A 16,945-nucleotide genomic window follows, 5' to 3' on the forward strand; every position below is an offset into this window, starting at 1 on the left:
ATGCCCTCCTGGATGCTTTCACTGCAGCTTCTCAGGCCCCTGATTTTTCATCCTCCTGCCTCTGAGAAGCCAGATAGGTTCTGTTAAGTTCCTGAAGCTCAAATGTTTTTGTATAAAGTAAAGTATATACTTCTGCTGCCTTAGCTTTCAGGGCTATTAATTACCAGACCCATATGTCTAGGTATGTCCTGGCTCTTGTCCCCAAACTTGGGGGCATTCTGGCTGGAGATTTTGGAGTGATTAAGTATCATTTGTCTGCATTTTCTTGCTGTCTTTAACTAATTCCACCTAAAACGCCACTTTTATTAGCGTTTCTGTGATTTAAAAGCTTGTTTCTGTTACAAATTTTACTTATTTGCTGCCTGCACTTGAACTAAGTCGTTTTTGTTTTTCAATAATCTGTTTAACTGTTGTAGGCTACACACTCAAGTGTGATGGCCATTTCTGTGCATTTAATGTGTTTTTTTGATTGTATCTGCTTTATTTTCTGAAAAAAAAAAAAATATATATATATATATATATATATATATATATATATATATATATATATATATATATATATATATATATATACTTGTTTCCTGTCTTTCTGAACTAGTGTAAGTCCAGTTTTCAGGTTATTGCTGAATTCAGGGCTGTGTTACAAGTTTCTGTGTTGCCCATACCTTACTTGGATAGAAAAAAGTTTCTCTGTTCACCTGTGAGAGGGGAGCTTTGAGCAGCCTATCTGTCCCTGGAGGAGTGATTTCAGCCCAGAAGTTAATAGTTTATTGACCATTTTGGGCTAATTTCTCTCTCTTTCACTTCCCTGCTATAAAAAATGCATTTGTGCAGTGTCAGTTACCTAGGGTTAAACTATTCCCGGCTCTACAAAGTCTACTCTTCAATTTTTCCCTTGGAACTAGACAAACTTGCAACTTAAGCACTCAAACCATTCATTTCACAGCCCAGCACTTGCTCAAAACTCATAACAAGCAGTAATTAACCCTAGCACTAGACCTCCCTATACTGTCCAGAAGGACAAGGCTCTCTATTCGTCCCTTCCAGCCAATCAATAAAACAGCTTGCTTTACCTATTCAGGCATGTCCAGCGGGCAGTTTCAGGTGTACTCTCCAGTCCAGCTGGTGAATCTGGGCATTTTGAGGCAATGTTACAACTGCCTCATGTACACAGACAACCCTCTCCTCCTACCACTAAACACTAATATATGCGAGAGATGCAATTATACAGCCAAACTGGAGGCAAAGCTCTTGCAACCCAAGACTGGAACTGACAAGAGGAGAAGGGAAATACTTGCAACACACCACCAGTCTCACATAGACCTATTAAACCAACACCGGCAAATAACACACATAAATACACGAAAACATACTCGGAGGCTCTAAATAAAAATCTGCAAAAGCAACAGAGACCTCCAAAGCAGACATCCAAGCCACCTCCACACCCCATCACAAACCATGAAACACATACTTCACATAATCAGTGTGCCATGCAATCACAGCCCTTAAGGCAAAATAACATTTCCAACACACTACTAATAAGTGACTCTATAGTCAGGCACACTGATGTCCCACTAACTAGGCTGGACAAGAAGAAGGTTACAGTTAGCTGCCTGTCGGGCTCCAGGATCCTCCACATAACACAAGCACTCAGGTCGCTCCAGAACAAGTACAAATACGACTCTGTCATTGTCCGTGTTGGTGTGAATGACTTGAGACGTACCTCCCTGGACTACATGAAAAGAGACATGGAAGAGCTCTCTGATCATGTAGCCCAGGCCGGTATGACCCTGACCCTGAGTAGCATCCTGCCCTCACCAGGAATGATGCCACAGTATAAAGAAAAAAATTATCAATTTCAACAATTGGCTAGGTTTCTGGTGTCCTTTAAAGGGGTCCAGTATCTGTCCACCTGGGATGACATGCTCGACAAGCCATGTTGCTTTGCAAGGGATGGCTTGCACCTGTCACCGTTAGGCTTTCGAATACTGGCCAAGGCATTTGCTGCCCCCAATTTCTAGGGAAGGCTCAAAAGACAAACCCACCATCGTAAATAGCACAAGTAACCAAAAGCTAAGGGTAATGCTACTCAACGCCAGAAGTCTAAACCTCAAAATGCATGCACTCGAGGCACTCCTAAGTATGGAGAACATCGATATCTGTGCAGTAACAGAAACCTGGTTTAAGGCTCCAGAGAGCACCCCAATACTGTCAAGCTGTAACTCGTACCATACTTTTTGGCCACAGAACCCGGACCGAAACACAAAAGGTGAGGGTGTATCCATATTCATCAAGGATACCCACACCTCCAGGTTAGTGGCGCAGCACAATGCCTCAGAGATCATCCATGTGCAACTAACAACGGGCAAAACTGCAATTCAAATTGTAGCTTGCTACAGATCACCCACCATGACCCAGGGAAGCACAGGAGGACTATGGCTGACCACATTCGCAGACTACTGCAAACTGGCGACCATAATTGACACTCTGGTTGATACAGACATCCTTCAGAAGGGTCTTATTGAGACAGATACCTGGTGTCAAAATCATGGCCTCAAGCTAAATGCCAAAAAGTGCATAGTCATCCCCTTTGGAAAAAACAAAGTACCCACGAACTACCACATACGTGGTAGTCCCCTAAATACAGAAAGTTGAATAAGGGATCTGGGGACCCAAGTAGATAGTAATTTCTCCTTTGATAATCATATTGCCAAGGTGGTTAGAAAATCCTTCTATGTGGCCCACCTAATCACAAAAGGGTTCGCATGTAGAACAAAAGAGGATGTTCTTCGTGTTTCATTGTTACAGTCATCACATTTGGGTTATCTGCTTGCAGTAGCCCTCAGTCAGCCTGATTATCAAAGTCTTGGGTCCTGCGTCGGTTTCTGTCTCATCTTCTGTGACATCAGGTAGTCAGGGGTATAAAGCATGCAGCTGATGCCATTACATCAGTCTTTCTTGCCGTGCGGTGCCCGAAGCAGAAGTAAATTCGTAAGTGCTGGTTGGCCAACTCCTGAAATTTTCGTTTTCGAGTTTCAGAACTGAAGTCTTCAACTAAAGTATCCCATTGGGGAAACTTTTTCTTGCTCTAAACCGATGTCCGTAAAAGTAAATAATTGTATTTCTTGTGGAAAACTAATACCTCACAAAGATTTTTATTCGTACTGTATTCCTTGCCTAGGCCCTGACCACGACGTACCTTGCTGTCAGTTTTGTGCCTTATTTAAGCAATGAAATATTCATCATCTGTATAATTATGCTTCTAAATATTTTGGTACTCTGTTCAATTATCCAGATATGTCTTCGGTAAGCCATCCGACTACTGACATTCCAAAAAAACGCAAAGATAGACAGAGACAGGCTGCCCAGGTCCAAAGCTTCCGACGACTTTTCTCCTAAGCCAGTTCGCCGGTACTCAGTGAGGTGCTTTCGCAGCCCCTGATACCTGCTACTTCAGATTCACAGGCCTCTACTGAGACCCATTCGGAGTCTGGTATGCCACGAGATGCTTCAAATGTGGAACCTGTGGATGTCTCTACCTTGGATGGGTCCAGAGCCGCTTCTGAGGGTGTATTCAGGCCTACTGACTTGCATATTAAACCAACGCCATCTTCTTCTTCAAGGCCTAAAACTCAAACTATGCCTAGAAAACCAACACCCAAACTGCATGGTCAGATCTCCAGATAAGAATGGCTGAAGACCTTTTTACTTTAATCAGGGGAAGCCAACCTTCCCCCTCTAAGAAACCTAAGACCGAGTTTGCTTCTGATTCTTCTGATCAGGTTTCTGAAATTTCTGTTTCCTCTGATGACCAAGATTTGCCCTCATCTACCTGTGAGGATTCTAATGCAGAGGACTCTCTTCCCTCTGCTCCCCCCCCCCAGAGGATTTCTATATTGGTGAAACCTTGCATACTCTTACGGAGCACTTTTGCTGGGAAAGCCAGGATTACTCTGATTCAAAAAAGAGGCTTTGGGATTTGTTACTCCTGCCCCAGCACATGCTTTTAGCTATCCCTCCTGTACTAGACATTGTTGATGATGCCTTTTCGGAATCTAGCTTGGCCCCTGCCTCTTTACCTCCTTTTCCCAGAAAACCTGATGGATATTACCGGGTTCCTGACTCTCACAAGTTCCTTTTTAAAAATCCTACTGCGGATCGTGAGACCATTTCACAGGGACCCAAAAGCATCAAGGCTACTACTGCCAAAAATCATACCCCCTCTGTTAGAGACTCCAGGGCGCTGGATAGATGGAGTAAGAAAATATACATTTCTGCAACTTTGGCCAATAGGGCCTTAAACTGCCAGTTTCATATGTTAAAAGTATTAGCAGCATATCATTGGATTGCTTAAATAGAAAATTATGTTGATTCCTGACTGTGCTGAAAATAAGGATTTACAGGATCTAATGCATTCTGCTGAACAGGTTGGAAAGCATACTTTGCAATGTGATTTCGATTCACTAGAGGCATCTTGCAGGGCTGCTTTCACATGCTTGGCTTAAAGAGCAGTCTTTGCCGGATCATGTTAAAGCTAAATTGCTGGATGCTCCCTTAAATCAGGACCGCCTGTTTGGCAACAAAGCAGAAGAAGTTCTTAAAAAGATGGAGAAAAAAGCAAAATCTATGCAAACTGTTAAAGATTTCCTACAAGTACAACCTCCAAGATTTAGTAGGCATTGGCCCTCTAAGAATTGGTCTTTTCCTGCCTCTTCCAGGCATTCTCAGTCCAAACCCAGAACCAGCAGAACACCCAGGCTTCAGTCCTAGTGTACGCACAGGACTAAACAGTGGGGGAGGGGCTCCCACTTCCAAATCCGGGAGTAGTAAGACTCCCCCCTATGGTAAACTGTCTCAGTGACTTAACTTTAAAACTTCCAAGCACTTCTCAACTGACTGCTCCTTTAGGGGGAAAGATTGCTCTGCAGGCAAAAACTGGGAACTCATTACCCAGGGCAAATGGGTTTTAAATAGTGTCCCAAGGATACAGATTTCACTTCCACACATTACCAACCCCAAACGGTTGGCCATATCTACCCCCAAATCAGTGGGCAGAGTCTCAAAAGCAAGTACTCTCTCTCTTAAGCATAAAGGCTATTCAAACTGTACCAGAAGAGGAAAAGGGACAAGGTTTCTACTCAAGACTTTTCCTGGTTACCAGAAAAGACAACTCTTGGTGTCATATATTGGACCTTTCTTTATTAAACACCTTTTTGGTGATTCCAAAATTCAAAATGCCAACTCTTCACCAGTTACTTCCTATGCTAGGCAAAGATGCCTGGTTGGCAACACTGGATCTAAAAGAAGCTGATCTGCACATCCCAATCAGGGAATCATGCAGAAGATACCTACACTTCAAAGCAGGCTACATGCACTAGCAGTTCTCTGCACTGGCCTTTGGCTTATCTACTGCACCCAGGGTATTCACAAAGTGCCTAGCCCCATTCATTGCATTTTGCAGGCAAAGAAATATTCAGATATACCCATACCTGGACGATTGTCTAATTCAGGCAGAAAGCCAGGACATACTTTTGAATCATCTGGCATTTGAACAAAAGGTGCTAACTTGTCCGGGGTATGCCATAAACGAAAATAAATTACATCTGGTACCCTGTCAACAAATTATATTCCTGGGAGCAAGCTTGAACACAACTTCCCAGATGGCTTTCCTCACACCAGAGAAACAAATTCATTTGACAACTTACTCCAAACTAATGGCCACAAAAACCCTGCTGTCTGCAAGGCAAATACGGCAAGGCTTGGGGTTCATGGCCTCCTGCATTCTACTAATTCCATATGCAAGACTGCATATGAGGAAACTGCAATGTATCTAAAAAGCCTATGGTGTCAACATTCTCAGGATCTAGAAGCAATGATTCCTATCATACCTTGCCTGCAGTTAGAGTTCCTTTGATGGGCAGAGGCCTGCCACCAAAACAAGGGACTACCATTCACTCTACCCCCTGCAGCCCAAACCCTAACAGACGCATCAGACTATGCATGAGGGCTCACCTGGCAGGGAAGTGCATTCAGAGCAAATGGGACCCAAGTCAAATGCACCTGCATATCAATCAAAAAGAAAAGTTAGCTGTACAGAATGCTCTGACAGCCTTCAAGGACCACATTCTTCCAGGACAATTAATGGTAAGGATGGACAACACCACTGTTATGTGGTACATAAACAAGCAGGGGGGTACCCATTCTTACCCCCTCTGCAGACTAGCAGTGGCTCTGTGGAACACAGCCTTGACCTACCAAGTGCATCTACAAGCTCAATTCCTGCCAGGAAAACTAAATACACTGGCAGACAAACTCAGCAGAAATCTCATGGACCCACACGAATGGAAACTGGAACCAAAGATTTTCAACATGTTGATAAACAAATGGGGGAGCCCATATGTAGACCTTTTGCTTCCCCCCAGAACTACCAATTGGACAAATTCTGCGCAAGGACTCCCCACAAACAAGCTTGGAAAGTGGATGCTCTGTCCTTCAGCTGGAAACATCTATCAGTTTATGCCTTTCCTCTTCTGCCTCTCCTCTCCAAAGTACTACTAAAGATAAAACAGGACAAACCAAGGAAGATACTGATTGCACCAGACTGGCCACGCCAACACTGGTACCCACTCTTGCGCAGTTTGTAAATGCTGGCTCCATGGCACCTGCCTCAGACCCCTATCCTGCTGTCACAGCAGGAGAGCCAGATTCTGCACCCCCAGCTTCAAACCCTGACCCTGGCAGCCTGGCTAATTTCCTAATCTCTCCATTACCATCCCTCAGTAAACAATTGTTGGATATCATTTTAGAGGCAAGGAGGCCTTGTACTAGAAAATCTTATGCTGAAAAATGGAAAAGATTCTGTGCCTGGAACCAAATTCAAGGGATGGGCACATCAGCACCCAATTTACCTCAGATTCTTCAAATCTTAACTAAGATGCTTCACAAGGGCCTTTCTTTTTCCACCATCAAAATTCATGCCTCAGCCATTTCAGCTCATTACAACACAGAACCACCCCTTTTCTCTCATCCACTGCTGAAGCAGTTCCTCAGAGGGGCCAAAATCTTAAGACCACCCAGGAGAGCCCCAACTCCAGCCTGGGACCTTAACTTTGTATTGGAAAAACTCACTCTTCCTCCTTTTGAGCCAGCTGCAAGTTCAGAGTTAACATTTCTTTCTTTGAAAACAGCATTACTTTTAGCAATTACGTCAACAAAAAAGGTATCTGAACTACAGGCCCTTATGGCAGTGGAGCCTTTCATCATCTTTCATGCTGACAGAGTGTCCCTCAGGACCATCCTCCTTCATGCCCAAGGTGGTATCCAGTGTGGCTCTTAATCAGTCCATTCATTTGCCAACCTTCTTTCCTAATCCACAGAACAAAGGGGAACTAATACTGCACTCCTTGGACAGGACTAAACCTCAAAGGAAATCTGAACAACTGCTGGTGGCATTTGCTGCAGGGGCAGAGGGGAAGGCTATTTCAAAGCAAGCCATTTCTAAATGGATAGGCCGTTGCATTCATTTCTGCTATAAGCATCATGGAAAACCTATCCCAAAGGGGATTAGACCCCATTCAACCAGGACTGCATCTACCTCTACAGCCTTTTTCAGAGGTGTATCTACCACGGACATCCTAGAATCTGCTACCTGGAGTTCTGTACATACTTTCACCAAGCATTACCATTTACCAATTTTCTCTAAATCCAGAGCTGGCTTTGCCACTGCAGTCTTGCAGGGCCTTATAGCTGGTCCTAATGCTATCTAAATGCCTCCTGGGAATCTACCCAAATATGATGACTGCAACAGTGAAACACGAAGAACATAGTACTTTTGTGTACACTTACCATAAATGCAGATGTTCGAGTGTATTCACTGTTGCAGTCCTGGTTACCCTCCCTCCAGCCCCCTGACTTCTTTTGGCTATACATTTACTCTCCTTTACTATGCTCAAAAGCTTTTTGGTGCATTTGCTTTTTTGTTGGAGGTGTAACCTTGTATATATATATATATATATATATATATATATATATATATATATATATATATATATATATATATAAGATGTATATAATTTATTTACATTTGTTGACCGAGAATGTCCGACTGGATGCAGGTCCATTTTCAGTGGAGGCCCAGGGAGAAAAGCTCCACAAATTAAAATATTACAGACATAGTTACAGATTAAGAATCCTAGCAATTAAAATATTACAAACATAGTTGCAGATGAAGAACATAGTACATTCAGTAGATAACTAGCATCTGTTCTATCCATAAAGTCATAGCAGATATTAACAATTGTTACAATAAGAAGTTACTGCCATATAATAAGTAAATAGGCATGGAAGTATCAGAGCTTGTTGTAATCAAAGGCAGTTTGTGGGGTGGAAGAGAGGTAGATGGAGTGGGAGAAGTTAGAGGGGAGAGTTACAAGGGCATAGCCATCATCATGTTTTTAGGTGCGCTTTAAGTAAAGCTTTGAAGTGGGTTTATGATGGTAGAGAGGTTATTGTGGGGGGAAGGTGTTCCATAATTTGGCTGTAGCGCTGGAGAATAGTGCTTCTCCAGCAGTTTTATTGGCCCTTGTTTTTAATTGCTTCCCATTAGGGGGGCACCTGACATCTGGGGCGAGAAAAACTAATGTAATAACGTTGGCTGCATGTTTTATACCCCTGACTACCTGACGTCATAGATGATGAGACAGCAGCCGACGCAGGACCCAAGACTTTGATAATCAGGCTGACTGAGGGCTACTGTAAGCAGATAACCCAAATGTGATGACTGCAACAGTGAATACACTTGAACATTTACATTTATGGTAAGTGTACACAACTGTACTTTATGTATACTGTGACAGTGAATACACTCGAACATTTACATTTATGGTAAGTGTACACAACTGTACTTTATGTATACTGTGACAGTGAATACACTCGAACATTTACATTTATGGTAAGTGTACACGACTGTACTTTATGTATACTGTGACAGTGAATACACTCGAACATTTACATTTATGGTAAGTGTACACAACTGTACTTTATGTATACTGTGACAGTGAATACACTCGAACATTTACATTTATGGTAAGTGTACACAACTGTACTTTATGTATACTGTGACAGTGAATACACTCGAACATTTACATTTATGGTAAGTGTACACAACTGCACTTTATTGTGCTCCTCTACTCATCAGACCCATCATAGAGTACAACGCCCCATTTGGGATGTACCTTACAAGACACATGCAACAGCTGGAAAGATCACTGAAGTACATCGCCAAGAGAATTACTGGCCTCAAACAGATGCCCTATGCAGCCCGACTGAAGAAACACCTGCTGTAATCTGTTGCATACCGCTTACTCAGAGGTGATCTCTGCCTGACATACAAAGCCATGTCCAATCCAGAATTGATGGACATGCTCCACCAAAATAAAAAAATAAAATAAATCCCCAAGAGCCACACACTCTATGGATCTAAACCTCACCACAATGATAAATAGGACGTGCTGGAGGGATAGATTCCTGTCCCAAACACTCCCCATGCTTTGGAATAGGATTCCAATCTACATTAGGCAGAGCCCCTCACTAACACTCTTCAAGAGAAACCTTGACGAGTGGATGGGAGACAGAAAATTTACCCTGGGGGTCACTGCAGTGGCTCTGCTGGACAGAGGCACAGGGAACTAATCTAAGGGGGCTGCAAAAGCAAACACATTCTGGCTAAGCTTGTAGATGCCCTCGGGCAGATAGCCTAGTATTTACCTATGAACCTATATGCCTGATTCGGGGGGTAAGTCTTCTTCCATTTCTTGTGTAAACTCGCTTTCTCAGGTGACTTGTCATTCCGTTAAATGCAGTTATGATGCTGCCAATGCCTCCTTCATGGCAGCTGCATCTTGATCTGTAACAAGGAAGTATTCTTAGTTATGTCGCTGGGCTCTGCCTGAAAACATCAAGACAAAATTATTAGACTCCCCCTTAGATAACCGGACTCTCTTTGGCACTTCTGCTGCCAAATTAAGACCCTTTAGGATAAGGGTAAAGTTATGCAGGATGTAAATCGGGTCCTTGTCTTTCATGCTTCTGCGTTTCAAAAAAAATATCCAAATAAGCCTTCTTTTGACTGCAGGCAGCATAGACAGCCCCCTAAGGGCAAGAGGGCTTCTAGGAGAGTTTTGCCGAGTAAACCTTCTCAAGGTTCTAAGGGTCTTAAGCCTCCTTTCCTTGACAAGTCGGCTTCTATTTGGCATTCAGCCACTCCTAACCCTCAGCCGGACTCCTCTGTCCCACTGGTTAACCATTTCCTTTCCTGTTTGGCAACAGATAACCATGAACACTTGGGTTCTTTTCATTATCCAAAACAGATATTTTATGTCCTGGAAGTCCCTTCCTCCATTCTCGGGCCTTCCTTGGCCCCCTTCTTATCAGTTCCCATATTTTCCTTTTGTTTTACAGGATGTGGTGGTTCAGGGAGCCAGCCAGCATGTCCCTCCTTCTCAGTAGGAAACATTTTTATTCCAGGATGTTTCTGGTTCCCTGGAAGGAGGAGTTGGGAGGCCCATTTTTGACCTGTCTTTTAACACCTTTCTCAAGGTTCCCTCTTGCAGGATGTTGCCTCTTGAAACACTTTTCCCTCTGTTGCTTCCTCAAGCTTTTATAATATCCCTTAATTGGAAGTACGCTTACCTCCAGATTCCTATTCACCTTATCTTCAGGAAGTTGTTTCTTTTCTTGGTTTCTTCCACTCATTACTTCTCTGCTTTGCCTTTTGGTCTTTCTACAGCTCCAAGGGTCTTTACCAAATGTCTGGTTCCTGTGACAGCCTTTTGCAGACTTCAGAGAATCCAGATATTTCCTTACTTGGATGACATTTTGATTCAAGCCCACTTTCAGCATCTCCTGCTTCAGAATCTACACTTCAGTATATTTCTCCTGTGCAGTGTGGGGGTACACCCTCAATCTGAAAAAGTCTGTGTTGACTCCCTCCCGGGACCAAGTGTTTCTGGGTTACAGGGTCCAGGCCATTCCAATGTTGGCCTGCTCCTACTTCCCAAGGATCTCTCTTTGACTGCTCATTTCCAGTCTCTTCTACCTCTTCCAGTCCTTCCTGTAAGGGAATTTCTCAGAGTCCTGGGGTACATGGATCTGACATTCCCATGAATCATTTTGCCAAACTCCACATGAGGAAATTTCAGTGGTATTTCAAGATTGATTGACTCCAGTACTGCTATCCTCTGGAGTATTTAGTTCCTCTCTTACCTTGTCTCAAGCTCGGGCTCCTGTAGTGGATTCATCATTTTTTTTTTCTGAATTTAGGTCCGTCTTTGCAGGTTCCTCCCCCTACTCAGGAGCTGTACACAGGTGCTTCTGATCAAGGTTGGGGAGCCTCCTCCAACAACCTGAAAGCCTAGGGTCTTTGGTCCCATCAACAACTACTGGCTGACCATGTCACTATCATGGAGATGAGAGCTCTACTTCTAGCTCTCCAGGCCTTTCATTCCCTTTGGGTTTCAGGTCCTCTATAGGTTTTTGCAGATGATACCACAGTCATGTGGTACATAAACAAATATGGGGGCACAAAGTCTTACCTTCTTTGCAGACTGGCTGTTCAGGCTTGGGATTTTGCAGTCCACCATTACTTGATTCTTCAGGTGGTTTACATTTCCTGAGAGCACATTCTTGTGGCAGAAACTCTGACCAAGTCCAGGCTAAATAAATACAAATGAATGCTTCACAGGGAGCTGTTCTGGACATTGGTGTGGTAAACCTTAAGTAGATCTTTTCCTCTTGTCTGAACAGAGAACTTCCCCATTTAATTTTTTGTTTGAGTGTCAAGACCTTTTGCTTGGGAAGTGGATGCCATTTCTTCTTTGAAGGGGTGTTTTGTATGTCTGCCCCCCTCTTCCTCTTCTACCAAAGGTCCTGCACAAGATCATGTTGGATGGGCCCATAATCTTGTTGGTGACTCCCTTTTGGCAGAGATAGCATTGGTTCCCCTTTCTATTTCATCTGGCCAGGGCCAGTTAACACAGGTTACATCACAGGCTAGATCTCCTCACACAAGACAAGGGAACTTTCATTCACCCTCACTTGCCCACCTTTTACTTGACACTTTGGATGGAGGTTTTTTTTTTAATTCCTTTTAGACACCAATTTTCTGACGGCTTGCTTCAGTTTTGAAATAAGCCAGAAAACCCACTATTAGAATGCGACTAAATGGAAGAGATTTTCTATTTGGTGTCCCAAGCAGGACCTGGGCGCCTCTTAACTGTGGGTATTTTTATGGTCCTTTCTTATTTGTGAGTTGCTCAGATCTAGCTTGGCATATTTATCTGTTAAAGTTAATTTGCCAGCCATTTCCACCTTATCTTCCTCTAAATCCACCTCTGGTGTCTAGATTTGAAGTAATTCTGAAAGGCGCCTTCATATTCAGCCTCCACAAAAGACTAGTCCTCCTCCTTGGGCCCTTATTTTTGTAATTGAATAATTGACTCTGTCCCCTTTTGAACCTGTATGTTCTTCTTCCCTGCAACATTGTACTTCGACTGTATCGGTGGCTCTTACTTCTGCCATGATGGTCTCTGAACTTCAAGCACTCATGGTTTTTCCACGCTTTTTGATTTTTCACAAGGGCAAGGGTGGCTCTTCACACCAATCCTTCTTTTATAAGCAAGGTGGTTAATGATTTGTCCGTGACTCAGTCCATTTATCTTCCTTCTTTTTCCCTTCTCCACAGAATCCTAGTGAGAGAGTCCTTCACACCTTAGATTTACGTAGACAGCTTAGATATTACCTAGACAAGACAAAACATATCGGAACATCTAAGCAGCTTTTTGTTTCCTGTCATACCAGGAAATTGGATTTGGTGGTGGCTAGGCAAACATCTCCTCCTGGACTTCTAAGACCATTTCTTTTTGCTATTCCCTTCATGACGAGCAGCTTTCCTCCTCTGTTCTTTTTCATTCTACCAGGGCAGTGCCCTCTTCTGGTGCTTTTTTCAAAGGACTGGATACTGAATTAGTTCTGGAAGCTACTACTTGGTCCTCTGTTCACACCGTTACCAAATATTACAATTTTGAATTTTATTTCTAAAGTTAGGGTGGGTTTTAACAGGGCCACCCTTGTTTTTTTGGAATGCTCTTCTGCGGTTTTCACCTCCCATAATTTTCAGTAACTTTTGTAGTCTCCCAAGTGTGAAGAATGCTGCAGTAGTGATAATGAAGGGCATACGGCAGGTGTGTACGATCTTGTCATAACAGTAGATGCCATACTTCTCACTGTTGCAGTACTTACTCCGTCCTTCCTACCTCCTTTTACTTTCTGTTGCTTTCAGTCTAGCCGAAGGTCTTTTCTTGCATCCTTTTCTCCTTTTTCCCTTCCTGGATGTACACGTTATTGCTTTCTTCTGGGGCTTGTCAGTTCTGAAGATTAATCACTTGTACATCACATATATACATTATGCCTTGCATATGCACATAGGACACAAGTCAGACATATGGTGCCTGGAAGATGCAAAGGTTTTGGTATGCTGGCTGGATATTTGACTGCTCCCAGCAGGATATCCCAAGAGTGAAGGACATTGCTACAGTGAGAACTAGGATATCTGTTGTTATGGTAGGATCTTTACTTAACTGTACTGTATCCAGTTACAGCTATAGGACTGGGTAATGGTAGATACCCAGTACTAACCATTACTGTACTGTATCCAGTTACAGCTATAGGACTGGGTAATGGTAGATACCCAGTACTAACCATTACTGTACTGTATCCAGTTACAGCTATAGGACTGGGTAATGGTAGATACCCAGTACTAACCATTACTGTACTGTATCCAGTTACAGCTATAGGACTGGGTAATGGTAGATACCCAGTACTAACCATTACTGTACTGTATCCAGTTACAGCTATAGGACTGGGTAATGGTAGATACCCAGTACTAACCATTACTGTACTGTATCCAGTTACAGCTATAGGACTGGGTAATGGTAGATACCCAGTACTAACCATTACTGTACTGTATCCAGTTACAACTATAGGACTGGGTAATGGTAGATACCCAGTACTAACCATTACTGTACTGTATCCAGTTACAGCTATAGGACTGGGTAATGGTAGATACCCAGTACTAACCATTAAGACCATTTGTGCAACAGTAGATACCCAGTAGTAACTGTAATGCCACATGTTTAACAATAGATTCCTATCAGTAACCATAGAAACATTTGTATAATGGTATGTACCCAGTAGTAACTTTGGGTGCATTTGTATAATGGTAAGTACTCGGTAGTAACTTTAGGAACATTTGTATAATGGTATGTACCCAGTAGTAACTTTGGGAGTATTTGTATAGCATTTGTACAGTGATAGCAGTAACCATAGGAGCATTTGTATAGTGATAGACAGCAGTAACCATAGGAGCATTTGTACAGTGATAGCAGTAACCATAGGAGCATTTCTACAGTGATAGCAGTAACCATAGGAGCGTTTGTACAGTGATAGCAGTAACCATAGGAGCATTTGTACAGCAGTGGACAGCAGTAACCATAGGAGCATTTGTACAGTGATAGCAGTAACCATAGGAGCATTTGTACAGTGATAGCAGTAACCATAGGAGCATTTGTACAGCAGTGGACAGCAGTAACAGTAGGAGCATTTGTACAGTGATAGCAGTAACCATAGGAGCGTTTGTACAGTGATAGCAGTAACCATAGGAGCATTTGTACAGTGATAGCAGTAACCATAGGAGCATTTGTACAGTGATAGCAGTAACCATAGGAGCATTTGTACAGTGATAGCAGTAACCATAGGAGCATTTGTATAGTGATAGATAGCAGTAACCATAGGAGCATTTGTATAGTGATAGCAGTAACCATAGGAGCATTTGTACAGTGATAGCAGTAACCATAGGAGCATTTGTATAGTGATAGATAGCAGTAACCATAGGAGCATTTGTATAGTGATAGCAGTAACCATAGGAGCATTTGTACAGTGATAGCAGTAACCATAGGAGCATTTGTATAGTTATAGATAGCAGTAACCATAGGAGCATTTGTATAGTGATAGCAGTAACCATAGGAGCATTTGTACAGTGATAGCAGTAACCATAGGAGCATTTGTATAGTGATAGATAGCAGTAACCATAGGAGCATTTGTACAGTGATAGCAGTAACCATAGGAGCATTTGTACAGTGATAGCAGTAACCATAGGAGCGTTTGTACAGTGATAGCAGTAACCATAGGAGCATTTGTATTGTGATAGCAGTAACCATAGGAGCATTTGTACAGTGATAGCAGTAACCATAGGAGCATTTGTACAGTGATAGCAGTAACCATAGGAGCATTTGTACAGTGACAGCAGTAACCATAGGAGCATTTGTACAGTGATAGCAGTAACCATAGGAGCATTTGTACAGTGATAGCAGTAACCATAGGAGCATTTGTACAGTGATAGCAGTAACCATAGGAGCGTTTGTACAGTGATAGCAGTAACCATAGGAGCATTTGTACAGTGATAGCAGTAACCATAGGAGCATTTGTACAGTGATAGCAGTAACCATAGGAGCATTTGTATAGTGATAGACAGCAGTAACCATAGGAGCATTTGTACAGTGATGGCAGTAACCATAGGAGCATTTGTACAGTGATAGCAGTAACCATAGGAGCATTTGTACAGCAGTGGACAGCAGTAACCATAGGAGCATTTGTACAGTGATAGCAGTAACCATAGGAGCATTTGTACTGTGATAGCAGTAACCATAGGAGCATTTGTACAGTGATAGCAGTAACCATAGGAGCATTTGTACAGTGATAGCAGTAACCATAGGAGCATTTGTACAGTGATAGCAGTAACCATAGGGGCATTTGTACAGTGATAGCAGTAACCATAGGGGCATTTGTACAGTGATAGCAGTAACCATAGGAGCGTTTGTACAGTGATAGCAGTAACCATAGGAGCGTTTGTACAGTGATAGCAGTAACCATAGGAGCATTTGTACAGTGATAGCAGTAACCATAGGAGCATTTGTGCAGTGATAGCAGTAACCATAGGAGCGTTTGTACAGTGATAGCAGTAACCATAGGAGTGTTTGTACAGTGATAGCAGTGACCATAGGAGCGTTTGTACAGTGATAGCAGTGACCATAGGAGCGTTTGTACAGTGATAGCAGTGACCATAGGAGCGTTTGTATTGTGATAGCAGTAACCATAGGAGCGTTTGTACAGTGATAGCAGTAACCATAGGAGCATTTGTACAGTGATAGCAGTAACCATAGGAGCATTTGTACAGTGATAGCAGTAACCATAGGAGCATTTGTACAGTGATAGCAGTAACCATAGGGGCATTTGTACAGTGATAGCAGTAACCATAGGGGCATTTGTACAGTGATAGCAGTAACCATAGGAACGTTTGTACAGTGATAGCAGTAACCATAGGAGCGTTTGTACAGTGATAGCAGTAACCATAGGAGCGTTTGTACAGTGATAGCAGTAACCATAGGAGCATTTGTACAATGATAGCAGTAACCATAGGAGCATTTGTACAGTGATAGCAGTAACCATAGGAGCATTTGTACAGTGATAGCAGTAACCATAGGAGCATTTGTACAGTGATAGCAGTAACCATAGGAGCGTTTGTACAGTGATAGCAGTAACCATAGGTGCATTTGTACAGTGATAGCAGTAATCATAGGAGCATTTGTACAGTGATAGCAGTAACCATAGGAGCGCTTGTACAGTGATAGCAGTAACCATAGGAGCATTTGTACAGTGATAGCAGTAACCATAGGTGCATTTGTACAGTGATAGCAGTAACCATAGGAGCATTTGTACAGTGATAGCAGTAACCATAGGAGCATTTGTACAGTGATAGCAGTAACCATAGGAGCATTTGTACAGCAGTAACCATAGGAGCATTTATACAATAGTAGTTATCTAGTAATTGCCA

The 16,945-nt window shown here is 42.7% G+C and overlaps 1 protein-coding gene across 2 annotated transcripts in view; it reads left to right on the forward strand.

Annotated features, from left to right (window-relative positions):
• PLEKHM1 (pleckstrin homology and RUN domain containing M1) overlaps positions 1-16,945 on the forward strand; it is a gene marked incomplete in the record, with an annotated part of 788,682 nt that overhangs the window by 691,107 nt on the left and 80,630 nt on the right.

Source organism: Protopterus annectens, chromosome 13.part0 (assembly GCF_019279795.1).
Source record: "Protopterus annectens isolate FY-2018-M chromosome 13.part0, PAN1.0, whole genome shotgun sequence".
Classification (NCBI taxonomy): Eukaryota; Metazoa; Chordata; order Ceratodontiformes; family Protopteridae; genus Protopterus; species Protopterus annectens.